The sequence below is a fragment of the Carassius gibelio genome, chromosome A17 (assembly GCF_023724105.1).
Source record: "Carassius gibelio isolate Cgi1373 ecotype wild population from Czech Republic chromosome A17, carGib1.2-hapl.c, whole genome shotgun sequence".
Taxonomy (NCBI): domain Eukaryota; kingdom Metazoa; phylum Chordata; class Actinopteri; order Cypriniformes; family Cyprinidae; genus Carassius; species Carassius gibelio.
The window spans coordinates 20,147,815-20,167,879 of record NC_068387.1 but is presented as its reverse complement, the minus strand read 5'-3'; the positions used below and the strand labels follow the sequence as shown (position 1 = coordinate 20,167,879).

The window sequence follows — 20,065 nt, the reverse complement described above, 5'->3', positions numbered from 1 at the left end:
GTTTTTTCTGAGCTCGTCATTCCACACGCTCCTGCTCAGAGCGGTGATTAATCTCTCCTGTTTCTCACGTATCACTGACCACACATCAATTATTAATGAGCCCTGACCCGGTAATAATCATATATGTTGGTTTAGCTTGTCAGTGTGAATTAAATCTAAGTATTTATTTGTATTTTAACCGATTTAAAAGAGAAACTAAAACTCCGTTAATTGCACCTGTAGGGGCGCAATTTCTCTCAGACAATGGAAGTCTAAGCACATACACTCAAACAGAGGGACAGAAGTGAGATGAGATGTCTGACAGTTTTTTAATTTTCTGTTACCCATACAGTGTTGTAAAGTCGTGAAACTATCCATATTTACTCAGAATGACTTTTTGTCTGTATGAAAAAAGGTTTTGAAGTGTTTGGAATTAAAAAATGCAGGAAAATTAATAATTCCATTTTTAATGTCATTTAAAAAAAATCACAGAGACAAAACCGTTCAAGCTATCCAAAATCTATTGGCAAATTAAGTTGTTTAAAATGTTTTGGCATCATGTAGACAAAATTTGGAGTGTATAGTGTTACTCTCCTCTGAGCAGTATGCATTAATTCACAGCTAAATGTAAAAAAAAAATCCACATTCAAATCAAAATAGCTGACTTCCTGTTGATCGTAGCTGATGACTGTGAATTAGAAAGTTGTCCGTCTTGATGAGAACAATTTTTGTACCGAGTTTGGTGTCTGTAGCTAAAACTAACCCCCCCACTTTTGACAAAAGGTGGCGCTATAGAGTGCCTCTTCCACGCCCTCTTATGAACTTTTGCCAGTGTCTAGTTATCATAAATACTGATATGTGTTCTGAGTTTGATGAAATTCTAAGCATGTTATATGCCTCAAAATCACCTGAGAAGTATTCCAGTTTAACATGTTGCCACGGCAACAATATTTTTAGATATCAATATCCCCCCAGCAGATTTATATAGGCTGTGTTTTAACATTATTCTGATGAAGTTTGAAGCAAATTGAGTAATAATAAGATGCTGAATTCAAAGCATTTTGAAAATGACACACTTCCTGCTGCCAGTTGGTGGCGCTATAACTTTGACTCCTAATAGTCACATATATGCGATCGACATCATACAAAGAATAATCTGATGAAGTTTGATTAAAATCAGGAAATGTATGTGGATGGTATTAGACACTTCCTGTTTCTCATTTCTCGCCATAATTTCAACACCTCGCCACGAGCAAACCGTTAGAGATATCAAAAATCCCCTGGCAATTTTTCATCCCCAATGTCTTGAGATCATGTTGACCGAATTTGGTGGCAATCTGCAAAAAAACCTATGACAAGTATTTCAAATTCCAGAGCATGCGCTTTTTACATAACTCTAAATAGCTGACTTCCTGTTGGGCAGAGCCTATGACATGCAATACGAAAGTTGTTCGGCACGATGAGATCTATATGTGTACTGAGTTTCATATGCATATGTGTGAGTATGTGTGAGCTATACATCAACATTTCTGACTGTGATCCAGGGGGCGCCGTAGAGCCCTTGTGCCACGCCCGGGTCCCAGCCTCTGCAGGCTCCTAAAGGCCACAGATTCCAAAGTGTGCGCAAATTTTCAAGAGTTTTTGAGTATGTTAAGGACCCCAAAAGCCCCCACAACTTTGACGAAAAATATGAATACTAAACCCTAAATAACCAACTTCCTGTTGGGCGGAGCCTATGACATGCAGTACGAAAGTTGTTTGGTTTGATGAGATCTACATGTGTACCGAGTTTCGTGTGTCTACGTGCAAGTATGTATGATATATGGCCCTCAGTATTCCAGGGGGCGCTGTAGAGCACCTGTGCCACGCCCGTATATCTGTCTCTGCCCAGCCCTAATGGCCGCAGGTTCCAAGGTGTGTGCCAATTTTCAAGAGTTTTCGAGCATGTTAAGGACCCCAAAAGCCCCCGTAACGTTGGAAAAAAATAATAATAATAATAAAAAAATATAGCTGCAAGCAGCGATGTCGGGCTCAAGCCATCAGTGCAACGCCACCCCGGTGGCATCAGGATAACTGTGCCCAGCGGGCATAAGCATTTACAGTAACCCTCTGACAATCAAGTTTTAAGGGATGCGGCAGTTAAAGGGTTAATCCGACCAATCTAGACTTTGAAATCACATACACAGAACAATATATATAACTTTAGTAACACTTTATTTTAATATTAATAAAAAATGTATAAGGTGTGCATTGTAGCTGACACCTATATGAACACATTACAATTGTTTTATGACTGCAAGTCTTTCTTCTCAAATGCTATTGAGCTTCAAATTTGCATTTGAGCCCATGTGAAAAAGTAGCATAATTTACATATGACTTACAGTTTGTTGTAATAAATATCAAACATTCAATTTAATTGTGCATTATAGCTGTCACCTAGATGAACAATTACAGTTGTTTTTATGACTGTAAGTCATTCTCTTCAAATGCTACTGACGTTAGAAAATTATTTAACAATAGCACATGTAACTTTAGAGACCGGCCCTAAATTTGAGACTCTAGAAACTCCAATGTCAAGACAACTTTATGCCTGTTTTATTTTCTTTAGTTTTCTTTTCTCTGTTCCGGATTGCTGATGTCCTATACCCAGGCATAGATGTCCATCCATCAATTACGAACATTCAGCCGCAAACATGAGGTGTGAGCGGTCGCGAGCGCGGATGGGAGAATGGCGCATGTTTTTTTTTTTGTTTTTTTGAGCAACTGGGATGGTGCCCCCTCTGGGAGTTGGTGCCCTAAGAAGACTGCATACTATGCATATAGGGAGCAGCGGTACAATCTCGAAGATATATTCCTCAAACCATCTTACAAGAGGAGGTGATGCTAATCCTTCAAGAATCGCATAAAAGCTATTCAAGTGTACAGTTTCCTTTTATTGCATCTTGAAATAAATATTTCTGAATTCTGAATCAAACTGGGTTGTGTTTATTTATTTATTTTATAAGACAACTGAGACTTTAATCTCCTTTGTAATATATGTGCTTTTAAACCAAGAACAATTTATTTATGGATGTATTACTGCTTAATAATGACTATTATTAAGGGAAAAGGCTTTATAATCATGAACTATTTACTAATGCTTAGCTAATGAGTGCAATTATTATAAAGTGTTACCATTGCATATACTAATGTTAACAAATTAGACATTATTTTACAGTGTTACCAAATCCTTAAATAATGTATTAGTGTTTTGTAATGATTTTAATGACCTATAAGCATTTGTGAAATAGTTTTGCTTGCATTGCAGCTTTATCTGTCAGTTGAAGAGTTTTACTGTTACATCCATGATATTAATAAATGTCATGTCACGTCACAGGTTGTCATAGGTCAGTATCAAATGAGTTTGAAATTATTATTTGCAGCACAAATTAGGGTTCTTGGGATGTTTTTAAATCCCTAAAACTGTCAGAAAAGGATAAGGCCTAAGAGATTTCTTAACCTGTAATGAAAGGAAAAAACACCACCATTAGCAACAACAAAAACAATAACAATTTAAAATATAGATTTTTTTTCCTGATTATTAAAGGGATGATTAGGTCTCTCTCTCTCTCTCTCTCTCTGCCAGACAGCCCCTCCCTACAGTCCACACACACTGTCACAGTCACCAACCCCCTCACACTCCCCCTCCCTCTCCCCCTCCCTTCCCTCACACAGACAGGGTGGCCAGAGTGAGATCATGTCAGTTGAGAAGTCTGACAGTTTTTTAATTTTCTTTTATCCATACAGTGTTGTAAAGTCGTGAAACTATGCATATTTCCTCAGAATGATTTGATCTTTGTATGAAAAAATGCTTTGAAGTGTTTGGAAGCTGCAATTTAAACATACAAGACAATTAATGTTTCCCTTTTTACTGTCATTTCAAAAATTCACCACGACAAAACCGTTCAAGCTAACCAAAATCCGTTCACAATTTAAGTTCCTCAATGGTTTTTCTTAATGTAGACAAAGTTTGGTGTGTATAGTGTACTTCCCCTGGGAGGAGTATGCATTAATTCACAAAAGAAAATTCCCAAAAATCCATATTCAAGTCAAAATAGCCAACTTCCTGTTGGTCGTAGCTTATGACTGCGAATTAGAAAGTTGTCCGTCTTGAGAAGAACAATTTATGTACCAAGTTTGGTGTCTGTAGCTAAAACTAACCCCCCCCACTTTTGACAAAAGGTGGCGCTATAGAGTGCCTCCTTCACGCCCTTTTAAAAGCTTTTGCCATTGTCTAGCTATCACTAATACTGATATGTGTTTTGAGTTTCATGTAAATCTGAGCTTGTTGTCTGCCTCAAACTCACCATAACAGAACATTCAAGTTTGACACGTTGCCATGGCAACACTATATCAGATATCAATATCCCCACAACAGATTTACATCGGCCGTGTTTTGTCATTATTCTGATGAAGTTTTAAGTAAATAGAGTAAAAATAAGATGCTGAATTCAAAGCATTTGGAAAATGACACACTTCCTGCTGCCAGTTGGTGGCGCTATAATGTTGACTCTTAATAGTCACATATATACGATCAGTATCATACAACGAACAAACCAATGAAGTTTGATCAAATTCAGGAAATGTATGTGGATGTTATTAGACATTTCCTGTTTCTTATTTCTCGCCATAATTTCAAAGCCTCGCCACGAGCAAACCGTTCGAGATATCAAAAATCCCCTCGCAATTTTTCATCCCCAATGTCTTGAGATCATGTTCACCGAGTTTCGTGGCGAATGGGTTGAAAACCTCAGAGGAGTATTTCAAATTCCAGAGCATGCTTTTTTTAAACAGCCCTGAATAGCTGACTTCCTGTTGGGCGGAGCCTATGACATAGAGTGCGAAAGTTGTTCAGCTCAATGAGATCTATAAGTGTACTGAGTTTCATATAAATACATGCAAGTGTGTGTGAGCTATGGTTCAAGGTGTCTGACTGTGTTCCAGGGGGCGCTGTAGAGCCCCTGTGCCACGCCCGGGTCCCAGTCTCTGTGGCGTCCTGATGGCCGCAGATTCCAATGAGTGTGCCAATTTTCAAGAGTTTTTGAGCATGTTAAGGCCCCCAAAAATGCCCGGAAGGTTTAAAAAAAAATAAAAAAAATAATAATAATAATAATAAGAATAATCCTTAGGGGAACAATAGGGCTCTTCGCCCCTTCGGGCTTGAGCCCTAATAATCCTAAGGAAAACAATAGGGCTCTCGCCCTCCAGGCTTGAGCCCTAACAAGAATAATCCTTAGAAGAACAATAGGGCTCTTCGCCCCTTCGGGCTTGAGCCCTAATAATAATAATTAAAGCTGCAAGCAGCGATGAATGGGCCCTCGCACCCGGGCTCACCGCCATCGTGTTGCTTTAGTAAAAAGGTGAACGTTGAGAAATATGCATTTAATGTCCTAAATATAAGTGGAATATATCAAAGTATATCCCATATATGTGCCAATCTTACCGTTGCCAGCAGGTGGCGCTATCATTATAATGGAATATTGGCCTTCAGATGTGTTCAGGCCAGGACTCTTATCGAACATGTGAAGTTTGGGGAAGATTGAACATTTTATGCTTGAGTTACAACAACTTCTCTTGCTGTGGCAAGACATCAAATTTTGTCATGGCGCCATGGAAACGCCCTTTAACAAAAACTCAAGATCTCCAAAAGTTAACATTGCACAGGCCTTTAGATTAGACTGACCACAAAATATATGTTAATCTCAAAAAAATTATAGGAGTAGTTTGTCGCAGTGTAAAACATGTCACTTCCTGTTGCCAATAGGTGGCGCTATGACTATAACTGAATGTGGGCATGTAGATCTGTTAAGGGCAGAAGTTTTATCTAACATGTGAAGTTTGGGGCAGATTGGACATTGTATGTCTGAGTTACAGCAACTTCCTTTTTCATGGCGAAACATCGAAATTTGTCAGGCCCCCATGGACACGCCCTTTAACGAAATCTAAAGATCTTCGCAATTTAACATCGCAAAGGGCTTAAGATTACACTGACCAGGTTTGGTGTTGATCTGAATAAATCTCTAGGAGGAGTTCGTTAAAGTACAACCCCTGAAAATGGCAAAAACAACGCCAATTTTGCAGAGAAAATTCTAAATAACCGACTTCCTGTTGGGATTCGGATTTCGTACCAAAATACTTTTTTGTAGGTATTGGTGTGTTACATATGTATACCGATTTTTGTACATGTACGTGAAACATAGCTCGAGGCGCACTCTGTTGAAAGTGTATAGGTGGCGCTATCGAGCCATTTTGCCACACCTGATGGAATTTTGGCCTTCAGATGTGTTCAGGCCAGGACTCTTATCACACATGTGCAGTTTGGGGAAGATCGGACATTTTATGCCTGAGTTATAACATATTTTATTCCCATGGCGAGACATCGAACTTCGTGACGGCGCCATGGACACGCCTTTAAGGCGAGACACTGCAGGTGAATAGGGAAAAAAAAATATCTAATAGTTATCACCTTACTTACCCAGTTGATTGATTACATTGATTATTGCAAACATTTTTTGTATTACAAGTTTTCAAAAATTTTATGTTTAAATATGCAAATGAGGCATTCTTTAATGAAATATGTGCTAATTTGCATACATTTCTAGTACAAAAATCTGAACACTAGATGAAGTCAGTTTCAAATTTTTTGTTTAATTTTTTTGACATATTAGAGTCAAATGTTTTTACAGAGGGAATTCTGGTTATCTTTTTTTGTCACTCCATAATTCAGAAAATACTTTGAACAGCCAGAAAACAATATATTTTCACAATTTTTGGGGGAATAAAATGTTGTATATAATCAAGGAAAATATATATGAACAAATCCCTCTGTAAAAATCTTCAGAATACAGACAGGAATAAAAATGTCAAGTTTGGTGTGTGTACGTGCTACTGAAGTTGAGATTTATGGCTCAGTGTTGAAGAAAAAACTCATTTTGAGAAAACGGCCTTTAAAAATATGTATTGTAATTGAAATCTATTGACACAAACAGATAAAGTGCTATAAAAGAAACACTTAACAGTGTCTTTTGGATGTTTTCCTTCCACTAGTTTGAAAAAGCACTTTATGAAAAACCAAAAAGCCCAAAATCTCAAAATTGACAGGTGCTTGAAAAAACATTGTTTTTGCCTGCAGTGTCTCGCCTTAAACGAAAACTCAAGATCTTCACAACTTAACATCGCACAGGCCTTTAGATTAGACTGACCACAAAAAATACATTGATGTCATAAAATGTCTAGGAGTAGTTCATCGCAGTGTAAAATATGTCACTTCCTGTTGCCAATAGGTGGCGCTATGACTATAACTGAATATGGGCATGTCAATCTGTTCAGGTCAGGAGTCTCATCAAACATGTGAAGTTTGGGGCAGATTGGTCATTGTATGTCTGAGTTATAGCAACTTCCTGTTTCATGGCGAATCATCGAAATTCGCCAGGCCGCCACGGACACGCCCATTAACGAAAACTCAAAAGCTTCACAATTTAACATCGCAAAGGCCTTCAGATTAGGCATACCAAATTTAGTGTTGATCTGAATGAATCTCTAGGAGGAGTTCGTTAAAATACAACGCATGGAAATGACAAAAATGACACAAAATTTGCTCATAATATTAGTAATAACCGACTTCCTGTTGGGTTTCGGATTTTGCTCCAAGAGACTTTTTTGTAGGTATTGGAGAGTTACATGAGTATACCGATTTTCATACATGTACATGAAACGTAGCTCGAGGCGCACACCGTTAAACGTGTATAGGTGGCGCTGTTGAGCCATTTTGCCACACCCACTTCTGAAACCCATATCAGACGTAAATTTTCGCCAGTTCTGAGGTGTGTGCAAAGTTTCATGACTTTTCGAGCATGTTTAGGCCCTCAAAAATGCGATTCATTTTGGAGAAGAAGAATAATAATAATAATTAAAGCTGCAAGCAGCGATGAACGGGCCCTCGCACCCGGGCTCACCGCCATCGTGTGGCTTTAGTAAAAAGGTGAACGTTGAAAAATATGCATTTAATGTCCTAAATATAAGTGGAATATATCAAAGTATATCCCATATATGTGCCAATCTTACCGTTGCCAGCAGGTGGCGCTATCATTATAATGGAATATTGGCCTTCAGAGGTGTTCAGGCCAAGACTCTTATCAAACATGTGAAGTTTGGGGAAGATTGAACATTTTATGCTTGAGTTACAACAACTTCTCTTGCTGTGGCAAGACATCAAATTTTGTCATGGCGCCATGGAAACGCCCTTTAACAAAAACTCAAGATCTCCAAAAGTTAACATTGCACAGGCCTTTAGATTAGACTGACCACAAAATATATGTTAATCTCAAAAAAATTATAGGAGTATTTTGTCGCAGTGTAAAACATGTCACTTCCTGTTGCCAATAGGTGGCGCTATGACTATAACTGAATGTGGGCAAGTAGATCTGTTAAGGGCAGAAGTTTTATCTAACATGTGAAGTTTGGGGCAGATTGGACATTGTATGTCTGAGTTACAGCAACTTCCTTTTTCATGGCGAAACATCAATATTTGTCAGGCCGCCATGGACACGCCCTTTAACGAAATCTAAAGATCTTCACAATTTAACATCGCAAAGGGCTTAAGATTACACTGACCAGGTTTGGTGTTGATCTGAATAAATCTCTAGGAGGAGTTCGTTAAAGTACAACCCCTGAAAATGGCAAAAACAACGCCAATTTTGCAGAGAAAATTCTAAATAACCGACTTCCTGTTGGGATTCGGATTTCGTACCAAGAGACTTTTTTGTAGGTATTGGTGTGTTACATGTGTATACCGATTTTTGTACATGTACGTGAAACATAGCTCGAGGCGCACTCTGTTGAAAGTGTATAGGTGGCGCTATCGAGCCATTTTGCCACACCTGATGGAATTTTGGCCTTCAGATGTGTTCAGGCCAGGACTCTTATCACACATGTGAAGTTTGGGGAAGATCGGACATTTTATGCCTGAGTTATAACATCTTTTATTCCCATGGCGAGACATCGAACTTCGTGACGGCGCCATGGACACGCCTTTTAACGAAAACTCAAGATCTTCACAACTTAACATCGCACAGGCCTTTAGATTAGACTGACAACAAAAAATACATTGATGTCATAAAATTTCTAGGAGTAGTTCATCGCAGTGTAAAATATGTCACTTCCTGTTGCCAATAGGTGGCGCTATGACTATAACTGAATGTGGGCATGTCAATCTGTTCAGGTCAGGAGTCTCATCAAACATGTGAAGTTTGGGGCAGATTGGTCATTGTATGTCTGAGTTATAGCAACTTCCAGTTTCATGGCGAATCATCGAAATTCGCCAGGCCACCACGGACACGCCCATTAACGAAAACTCAAAAGCTTCGCAATTTAACATCGCAAAGGCCTTCAGATTAGGCATACCAAATTTGGTGTTGATCTGAATGAATCTCTAGGAGGAGTTCGTCAAAATACAACGCATGGAAATGACAAAAATGACACAAAATTTGCTCATAATATTAGTAATAACCGACTTCCTGTTGGGTTTCGGATTTTGCTCCAAGAGACTTTTTTGTAGGTATTGGAGAGTTACATGTGTATACCGATTTTCATACATGTACATGAAACGTAGCTCGAGGCGCACACCGTTGAACGTGTATAGGTGGCGCTGTTGAGCCATTTTGCCACACCCACTTCTGAAACCCATATCAGACGTAAATTTTCGCCAGTTCTGAGGTGTGTGCAAAGTTTCATGACTTTTCGAGCATGTTTAGGCCCTCAAAAATGCGATTCATCTTAGAGAAGAAGAATAATAATAATAAATATAGCTGCAAGCAGCGATGGCGGGCTCAAGCCACCAATGCCATCGCCACCCCGGTGGCATCAGATAAACTGTGCCCAGCGGGCACATGCATTCACATTATCCCTCTGGCAGTGAGGTTTTAAAGGATATGGCAGTTAAAGGGTTAATCCGAATCATCTAGACTTTAAAATCACATTCACAGAACAATATATATATATAACTTGAGTAACACTTTACAATAAGATTTCATTCATAAACATTATGTTAACATGAACAATATTTATATAGCATTCATTCATGTCAGTTAATATTCCAAACTTAAACATTAAAACATTGTTTTATTGTGATTTTTTTCCAAGCACATTTTACCAATTCCAAACCATATCAATCTTAATAACTACCATTAATTTTTATTTAATCATTTATGAGTGCTATACAATAGTCCAGGAAAGCTTGAAGAGAAAAACTCCTTATATTCATGTGCAGAATTATTAGGCATGTTTTCTTTTACAGATGAAATGTGCTAAAAAAGAGTTTTAACTCAAAGTCGAAAATTATAAAAAACCCATGAGAAATATCAAACACAAATGCAATACAGAAATGGATAAGTTAAGACTTGACCATTATACAAAAAATGCTGACTGGGTCATGAGGTCAGAAAAGAAGAAGAAAAAAACAGGTCAAGAAGAACTGACAAAAAGAATTGCAAAATAATTAGTAATTAATGTGAAGATTAATTTTTAGTCAATTCTGCAAGACAGACTTTCAGGAAAGGAGGTGGAATAAAAATGAGCTCCTAAATCTTAATCCCGGATTCTGGAAGATATATTCCTCAAAACCATCGGACAAGAGGAGGTGGTGCTGGTCCTTCACGAGTCACTCTGATCTGTTCATAAAGCATATATATAAAGTCTTAATATATAGTATTTCACAATACTTCATGGTATTCTAATTAAATATTTTTTTGGAATCTTAGATCTCTCATAACCTGACACAGAATAATTCTGGAGACTCCAGGAAAGTGGCAGTTCTGTAAAATGTTGGCGCTGGAGACTAAATGCTCCTTGATAGTTTCACACCTAATTCACTTAACACACACACAAACACACACACTCACAGACACACATTACCCACAGTGACAGAGGGACAGAGTGACATCAGATGTATGGTAGTTTTTTAATTTTCTATCATCCATATAGTGTTGTATAGTCATGAAACTATGCATATTTCCTCAGAATGACTTGTCTTCTATGTGTACATTTTTTTGAAGTGTTTAGAAGCTGATCTTAAAAAAATAAAAGACATTTACTGGTTACTTCTTTACTGTTATTTCAATAAATCACCACGACAAAACCATTCAAGCTATCCAAAACTAATTCGCACCTGTTCTGTAAGATAAATGCTTTAAACAGTGGTAAAAGAGGATGTGGTGCTGATCCTTCAAGAGTCACTCAAAACGTGTCTGTCCATAAAGCCTATAAAGAATTATTCTTAATATACAGTTCACAATACTTCAGCTTGTTATTCTAATTAAGTGAGGGTCATTTTATCAGTAAAATACATAACATTCATATTATTTTTCTTTGAAAGATTTCTATAAATGATTTAAATCATACTTGTTTCTACAATAATTATTTAAAAGTAATCCTATAGCTCCATCTGGTGGTCATTATTGGTACTAAGAATTGCAAGCTTGATTTATATGTTATGATAGTTTTAATTTTATGCTGGCTCTTGAAAATGATAAAGCTATGAAACTTACTGTGCTTCCTTCAAATGATGACTTCTACGAGTTGGAATGAAAAATTTTAAAGATATAGTACAGTTATTATAAAGTGTTATCAATGCATTTGCTAATGTTAACAAATTAGACATTATTTTACAGTGTTATCAAATCCCTTAAATGATTTGTAAGTGTTTTGTAATGATTTTATTGACCTACAAGCATTTGTGAAAGTTCTGCTTGCATTACAGCTTAGTCTTGATCTGTGAGCTGAACAGATTTACTGTTACATCCATGAGATTATGTAAATTCAAATAAATATCATGTCACAGGATGTCAGAGGTCAGTATCAAATTAGTTTGAAATTATTATTTGCAGCACAAATAAGGTTTTTTAGGATTTTTAAAAATCCCTAAAACTGTCAGAAAAGGATAAGGCCTAAGATTTCTATGTGAGTGGCTAAATTTATTTGTTTTTATAATTATAATGCATAAACTATGAAACTATACAAAATGTATAAAAAAGTACAAGTTATTCTTTTCCAATGTTTTTTTATTTATTTATTTTTTATTTATTTTTTTATTTTATTTTTTTATTTGGATTTACATTTTAAAAAATTAGCCTACAGCAATCATTCTAAACAACTTGAATAAAACCTGTCAATATTTATTATAGACCACTGTAACTGTGTATAATCTAACAAACAAGTTTATTATGAAAATAAAAGTGTGTACACCAGATAAATTGGACGATAAAGAAATTGCTAACAATAGTATAATAGAGCATGTTTTAGGTTTTTAGGCGTTTAGATGCAGAAATGGAAAAATCAAATGTAAAATCAAATGTAATTGATTTAATTAAATATAGATTAAGTCTTGTTAGAGCAAAATAATAAATAAATACGTACACACATTAAAAAAGCAGCCAATTTTTTAATTTTTTATATAGTTTAATTTTTTATATAGATTAAAATTGAAGACAGAAGCAGCTGGTATATGCGGTCACTTAATATTAAAATCCAGTAGATCCACTTCAGATTTATTTCTCAACAGTTTATGTTCACGTGGCTGTTTTCGTTTATATTCGCCAAGCTATTATGTGTTTTGAAATAATCTTGTCCGTGATGTGTTCGTTCTTACGACGAAAGACAGAATCCTGCAGCTCGAGAGATATATGTTATTCTGCCAGTCGCGCTTTCAAATAGTCTTGCGCACATAAACGGGTCACAAACACCTGTATTTAGCTCGTGTTGTGTTATAATGGGTGTATAGTGTGCATTTATGGCGATAATTTATTTTAAAAAGCTCTTAAACAAGAATAAATTCATTTGTTTTGAACTTGTGACACTGTGCGCGCTGATCGGAGGCAGTGATTTCAGATAGGCAGCCGCGAATATTTCATTATCACACAAACAGTTCAAAAACATCTTAATTTAGCTCTTGGTGTGTTCTAATTGGTGAATTGTGTGATATCGCTGCAATACTTTATTTTTAATAGCTATAAAACAAGAATAAACTCGTTTTTCTGAGCTCATCATTCCACACGCTGGTGCTCAGAGCGGTGATTCATCTCTCGTGTTTCTCACGTATCACTGACCACACATCCATTATTAATGAGCCCTGACCTGGTAATAATCATATATGTTGGTTTAGCTTGTCAGTGTGAATTAAATCCAAGTATTATTTTGTATTTTAACCGATTTAAAAGTGAAACCAAAAGAGAGTCTCCTCCCTTTTTTAATTCAGGATATGCACCTGTAGGGGCGCTATTTCTCTCAGACAATGGAAGTCTAAGCACACACACTCAAACAGAGGGACAGAGTGAGATGAGATGTCTGACAGTTTTTTAATTTTCTGTTATCCATACAGTGTTGTAAAGTCATGAAACTATGCATATTTACTCAGAATAACTTTCTTTTCTGTATGAAAAAATGTTTTGAAGTGTTTGGAATTTAAAAATGCAGGAAAATTAATAATTCCATTTTTACTGTCATTTAAAAAAATCACCACGACAAAACCATCCAAGCTATCCAAAACCCATTCACAATTTAAGTTCCTCAATGTTTTTTCAACATGTAGACAAAGTTTGGTGTTTATAGTGTTACTCTCCTCTGAGCAGTATGCATTAATTCACAGCTAAATGTAAAAAACTATCCACATTCAAATCAAAATAGCCGACTTCCTGTTGGTCGTAGCTAATGACTGTGAATTAGAAAGTTGTCCGTCTTGATAAGAACAATTTTTGTACTGAGTTTGGTGTCTGTAGCTAAAACTAACCCCCCCACTTTTGACAAAAGGTGGCGCTATAGAGTGCCTCTTCCACGCCCTCTTATGAACTTTTGCCAGTGTCTAGCTGTCACTAATACTGATATGTGTTCTGAGTTTGATGAAATTCTAAGCATGTTATATGCCTCAAAATCACCTGAGAAGTATTCCAGTTTGACATGTTGCCACGGCAACAATATTTTTAGATATCAATATCCCCCCAGCAGATTTATATCGACTGTGTTTTAACATTATTCTGATGAAGTTTGAAGCAAATCGAGTAAAAATAAGATGCTGAATTCAAAGCATTTTGAAAATGACACACTTCCTGCTGCCAGTTGGTGGCGCTATAACTTTGACTCCTAATAGTCACATATATGCGATCGACATTATACAATGAATAATCTGATGAAGTTTTATAACAATTAGGAAATGTATGTGGATGGTATTAGACACTTCCTGTTTCTCAATTCTCGCCATAAATTCAACGCCTCACTACGAGCAAACCGTTCGAGATATCAAAAATCCCCTGGCAATTTTTCATCCCCAATGTCTTGAGATCATGTTGACCGAGTTTGGTGTCAATCGGCAAAAAACCCTATGACAAGTATTTCAAATTCCAGAGCATGCGCTTTTTACATAACTCTAAATAGCTGACTTCCTGTTGGGCGGAGCCTATGACATGCAATATGAAAGTTGTTCAGCACGATGAGATCTATATGTGTACTGAGTTTGATATTAATATGTGCAAGTATGTGTGAGCTATGCATCAACATTTCTGACTGTGATCCAGGGGGCGCCGTAGAGCCCCTGTGCCACGCCCGGGTCCCAGCCTCTGCAGGCTCCTAAAGGCCACAGATTCCAAAGTGTGCGCAAATTTTCAAGAGTTTTTGAGTATGTTAAGGACCCCAAAAGCCCCCACAACTTTGACGAAAAATATGAATACTAAACGCTAAATATCCAACTTCCTGTTGGGCGGAGCCTATGACATGCAGTACGAAAGTTGTTTGGTTTGATGAGATCTACATGTGTACCGAGTTTCGTGCGTCTACGTGCAAGTATGTATGATATATGGCCCTCAGTATTCCAGGGGGCGCTGTAGAGCCCCTGTGCCACGCCCGTGTATCAGTCTCTGCCCGGCCCTAATGGCCGCAGGTTCCAATGTGTGTGCCAATTTTCAAGACTTTTTAAGCATGTTAAGGGCCCCAAAAGCCCCCGAAACCTTGAAGAAAAATAATAATAATAATAACAAATAATCCTAAGGAAAACAATAGGGCTCTCGCCCTCCAGGCTTGAGCCCTAATTAAAGCTGCAAGCAGCGATGAACGGGCCCTCGCACCCGGGCTCACCGGCAGTGAGTGGCCTTAGTAAATTGGTGAACGGTGAGAAATATGCATTCAAACTCATAAATATAAGTGGAAAATATCAACATTTATTCCACATGTGCCAATCTTCCTGGTGCCAGCAGGTGGTGCTATCATTATAATGGAATATGGCCCTTCAAATGTGTTCCGGGCAGGACTCCCATCGAACATGTGAAGTTTGGGGAAGATCGAACAAATTATGCCTGAGTTACAACAACTTCTCTTGCTGTGGCGAGACATCAAAATTTGTCATGGCGCCATGGACACGCCCTTTAACAAAAACTCAAGATCTCCACAAGTTAAAATTGCACAGGCCTTTAGATTAGACTGAATACAAAAAATACTTTAATCTCAAAAAAATTCTAGGAGTAGTTTGTCGCAGCCTAAAACATGTCACTTCCTGTTGCCAGCAGGTGGCGCTATGACTATCACTGAAAATGGGCATGTAGATCTGTTAAGGGCAGAAGTCTTATCTAACATGTGAAGTTTGGGGCAGATTGGACATTGTATGTCTGAGTTACAGCAACTTCCTTTTTCATGGCGAAACATCGAAATTTGGCAGGCCACCATGGACACGCCCTTTAACGAAACCTCAAGATCTTCGCAATTTAACATCACAAAGGCCTTTAGATTACACTGACCAAGTTTGGTGTTGATCTGAATAAATCTCTAGGAGGAGTTCGTTAAAGTACAACCCCTGAAAATGGCAAAAACAACGCCAATTTTGCAGAGAAAATTCTAAATAACCGACTTCCTGTTGGGATTCGGATTTCGTACCAAGATACTTTTTTGTAGGTATTGGTGTGTTACATGTGTGTACCGATTTTTGTACATGTACGTGAAACATAGCTCGAGGCACACTCCGTTGAAAGTGTATAGGTGGCGCTATAGAGCCATTTTGCCATACCCGATGGAATATTGGCCTTCAGATGTGTTCAGGCCAGGACTCTTATCACACATGTGAAGTTTGGGGAAGATCGGACATTTTATGCCTGAGTTATAACATCTTTTATTCCCATGGCGAGACATCGAACTTTGCCATGGCGCCGTGGACACGCCTTTTAACGAAAACTCAAGATCTTCACAACTGAACATCGCACAGGCCTTTAGATTAGACTGACCACAAAAAAGACATTGATGTCAAAAAATTTCTAGGAGTAGTTCATCACAGCGTAAAATATGTCACTTCCTGTTGCCAATAGGTGGCGCTATGACTATAACTGAATATGGGCATGTCAATCTGTTCAGGTTTGGAGTCACATCAAACATGTGAAGTTTGGGGCTGATTGGACATTGTATGTCTGAGTTATAGCTACTTCATTTTTCATGGCGAATCATCAAAATTCGCCAGGCCGCCACGGACACGCCCTTCAACGAAAACTCAAGATCTTCGCAATTTAACATCTCAATGGCCTTTAGATTAGGCATACCAAATTTGGTGTTGATCTGAATTAATCTCTAGGAGGAGTTCGTTAAAATACAATGCATGGAAATGGCAAAAATGACAAAAAATTTGCTCATAATATTAAAAATAACCAACTTCCTGTTGGGTTTAGAATTTTGCTCCAAGAGTCTTTTTTGTAGGTCTTGGTGTCTTACATGTGTTTACCGATTTTCAGACATGTGCGTGAAACGTAGCTCGAGGCGCACACCGCTGAACATGTATAGGTGGCGCTGTCGAGCCATTTTGCCACGCCCACTTCTGAAACCCATATCAGACATAAATTTTCACCAGTTCGGAGGTGTGTGCAAATTTTCCTGACTTTTTGAGTATGTTTAGGCCTTCAAAAACGCGATTCATTGGGGAGAAGAAAAATAATAATAATAATAATAAACAGAGCAGATACAATAGGGTCCTCACACCTTCGGTGCTCGGGCCCTAACTAGAAGGTACATTTCCTGAAGAAAATGTGAGTGGTGCTTGCAGTGGCAAAACTCGCCCCTCTGTTGCTAGGCTGTTGCAATGAGGTTGCTACGGTGGTTGCTAAGGTACCCTGGGTGGTTGCTAGGGCGGTTGCTAGGGTCCCCATGATGGTTGCTAAGGTACCCTCGGTGGTTGCTAGGGTAATCTGGGTGGTTGATAGGGTCCCCAGGATGGTTGCTAGGGCCGTTGCTAGGGTACCCAGGGTGGTTGCTAGGGTAATCGGGGTGGTTGCTAGGGTGTTGCTATGTGGTTGCTAGGGTACCCGGGGTGGTTGCTAGGGCGGTTGCTAGGGTCCCCATGATGGTTGCTAGGGCCGTTGCTAGGGTACTCAGGGTGGTTGCTAGGGTAATCGGGGTGGTTGCTAGGGTGTTGCTATGTGGTTGCTAGGGTACCCGGGGTGGTTGCTAGGGCGGTTGCTAGGGTCCCCATGACGGTTGCTAGGGCCGTTGCTAAGGTACCCAGGGTGGTTGCTAGGGTAATTGGGGCGGTTGCTAGGGTGTTGCTATGTGGTTGCTAGGGTACCCGGGGTGGTTGCTAGGGCGGTTGCTATGGTAACCTGGGTGGTTGCTAGGCAGTTGCTACGGTACTTGGGGTGGTTGCTAAGGTGTTGCTAGGCGGTTGCTAGGGTGTTTTGGCTGGTTGCTAGGCAGTTGCTATGGTCTCCTGGGTGGTTGCTATGATGTTACTAGGTGGTGGGTAGTTGTCACAGATGGTCACTATGTAGTTATTATAGAGTTCTTAGCCCATTTGAGCACTTAGCTAATCACTATTAGCATGTAGCTAATCACTGCTAGCATGACTAGCATGTTGGAAGTCCAGTGTGCTAGCATGAGTCAAAAAAATCCAACCGCCATGTCTGTACGATGTTCTGATGCAGAGATATAGGTCGTGCAAAACGGTTGCTAGGGTACTCCGTTTGGTTGCTATGGAGTGGCTTGGCAGCTGCCAATGGTGATACTCCAAAGGCTGCTCGCCAATATAAACCAACCCCCATGCCTCTACGATGTTCTGATGCATAGATATAGATCTTGCAAAACGGTTGCTAGGGTACTGTGTTTGGTTGCTAGGGAGTGGCCTGGCAACTGCCAATGATGATACTCCGAAGTCTGCTTGCTAGTATGAATGATATAAACCAACCCCCATGCCTTTATGATATTCAGATTTGAAGATATCTCTCTATGCTTTTGGTCGCTAGGGAGGTCCAAATGGTTGCTAGGGCGTGGCTATGAAGTGTTGAAGGTGATTCGTGATTGGCCATTTGCTGCCCCGAGTCAATCGAGCCCACCCTCATGTTTCTATGACACTTCTTTCCAAAGTTATTCATTTTATATTTTTCAATGGAAGTCTATGGAGCTTGTTGCTATGGTGCTCTATATGGTTGCTAGGGCGTGGCTTGATAGCTTCATAATGATCATGAGAGTCTGATTGGTTGCCTGATTCAAATGAGCCCACCCCCTTGTCTCTATGACTATGTGATCCATAGTTATGTTCAATGCAAAATCCCTATGTAATTTCCCACAGTAGGAAAAACGCATTGTTTCATGGGCGATCCCTCCCCATTGGCTTAGTATGGGGCAACTTTGGGGGGCTCTTGCGCCCCAGGGGTACAACTTATACCCCATTGCGGGGTATGATCGCGCACAGCCTGATAGCCTCTCCAAATGTGGTGATTCACATGTTTCTGCGAAATTCTCTCTCGGAGCTACGATCCGTCAAAGTTGGCCGTAATGCATTGTCTATGCGATTTTTCGGCCGTTATTTCGCCCGGTGTACGAACATCGTACGCCCGATCGCTTATAAAAGTCATAGCACACCATTCCCGATTAGGCCGCACGATTTGACGCCTGTTTCGTTGGTCTGTGACGAAAACTGCGGGACTAGTTACGCGCCGAAATTCTGGCGGAAGAAGAATAATAAGAACTAGAAGGTACATTTCCTGAAGAAAATGTGAGTGGTGCTTGCAGTGGCAAAACTCGCCCCTCTGTTGCTAGGGTGTGGTTGCTAGGGTCCCTATGATGGTTGCTAGGGCCGTTGCTAGGGTACCCAGGGTGGTTGCTAGGGTAATCGAGGTGGTTGCTAGGGTGTTGCTATGTGGTTGCTATGGTATCCGGGGTGGTTGCTAGGGCCCCATGATGGTTGCTAGGGCCGTTGCTAGGGTACCCACGGTGGTTGCTAGGGTAATCAGGGTGGTTGCTAGGGCGGTTGCTAGGGTCCCCATGATGGTTGCTAGGGCCGTTGCTAAGGTACCCAGGGTGGTTGCTAGGGTAATTGGGGCGGTTGCTAGGGTGTTGCTATGTGGTTGCTAGGGTGGTTGCTAGGGTCCCCATGATGGTTGCTAGGGCCGTTGCTAGGGTACCCAGGGTGGTTGCTAGGGTAATCGGGGTGGTTGCTAGGGTGTTGCTATGTGGTTGCTAGGGTACCCGGGGTGGTTGCTAGGGCGGTTGCTAGGGTCCCCATGATGGTTGCTAGGGCCGTTGCTAGGGTACCAAGGGTGGTTGCTAGGGTAATTGGGGCGGTTGCTAGGCAGTTGCTATGTGGTTGCTAGGGTACCCGGGGTGGTTGCTAGGCAGTTGCTATGGTAACCAGGGTGGTTGTTATGATGTTACTTGGTGGTTGGTAGTTGTCACAGATGGTCACTATGTAGTTATTATAGAGTTCTTAGCCCATTTGAGCACTTAGCTAATCACTATTAGCATGTAGCTAATCACTGCTAGCATGACTAGCATGTTGGAAGTCCAGTTTGCTAGCATGAGTCAAAAAATCCAACCGCCATGTCTGTACGATGTTCTGATGCAGAGATATAGATCTTGCAAAACGGTTGCTAGGGTACTGTGTTTGGTTGCTAGGGAGTGGCCTGGCAGCTGCCAATGATGATACTCCAATGGTTGCTTGCTAATATAAACCAACCCCCATGCTTCTATGTCTTTCAGATGTTAAGATATCTCTCTATACTGTGGGTTGCTAGGTAGCTCTTAATTGTTGCTAGGGCGT

At 39.6% G+C, this 20,065-nt stretch overlaps 1 protein-coding gene and 1 long non-coding RNA gene across 11 annotated transcripts in view; both read left to right on the top strand.

Moving 5' to 3' along the window:
• LOC128031714 (isthmin-2-like) overlaps positions 1-20,065 on the top strand; it is a 127,752-nt gene that overhangs the window by 26,948 nt on the left and 80,739 nt on the right. The window lies entirely within an intron of this gene.
• LOC128031720 (uncharacterized) overlaps positions 17,189-20,065 on the top strand; it is a 36,814-nt gene continuing 33,937 nt past the window's right edge. For 9 of the 10 annotated variants that reach the window (XR_008188150.1, XR_008188147.1, XR_008188151.1 and 6 more), the window contains exon 1: positions 17,189-19,556. This is a non-coding gene — a long non-coding RNA (uncharacterized LOC128031720). The remainder of the gene's footprint in view (positions 19,557-20,065) is intronic. The other variant, XR_008188152.1, reaches the window with a different exon arrangement.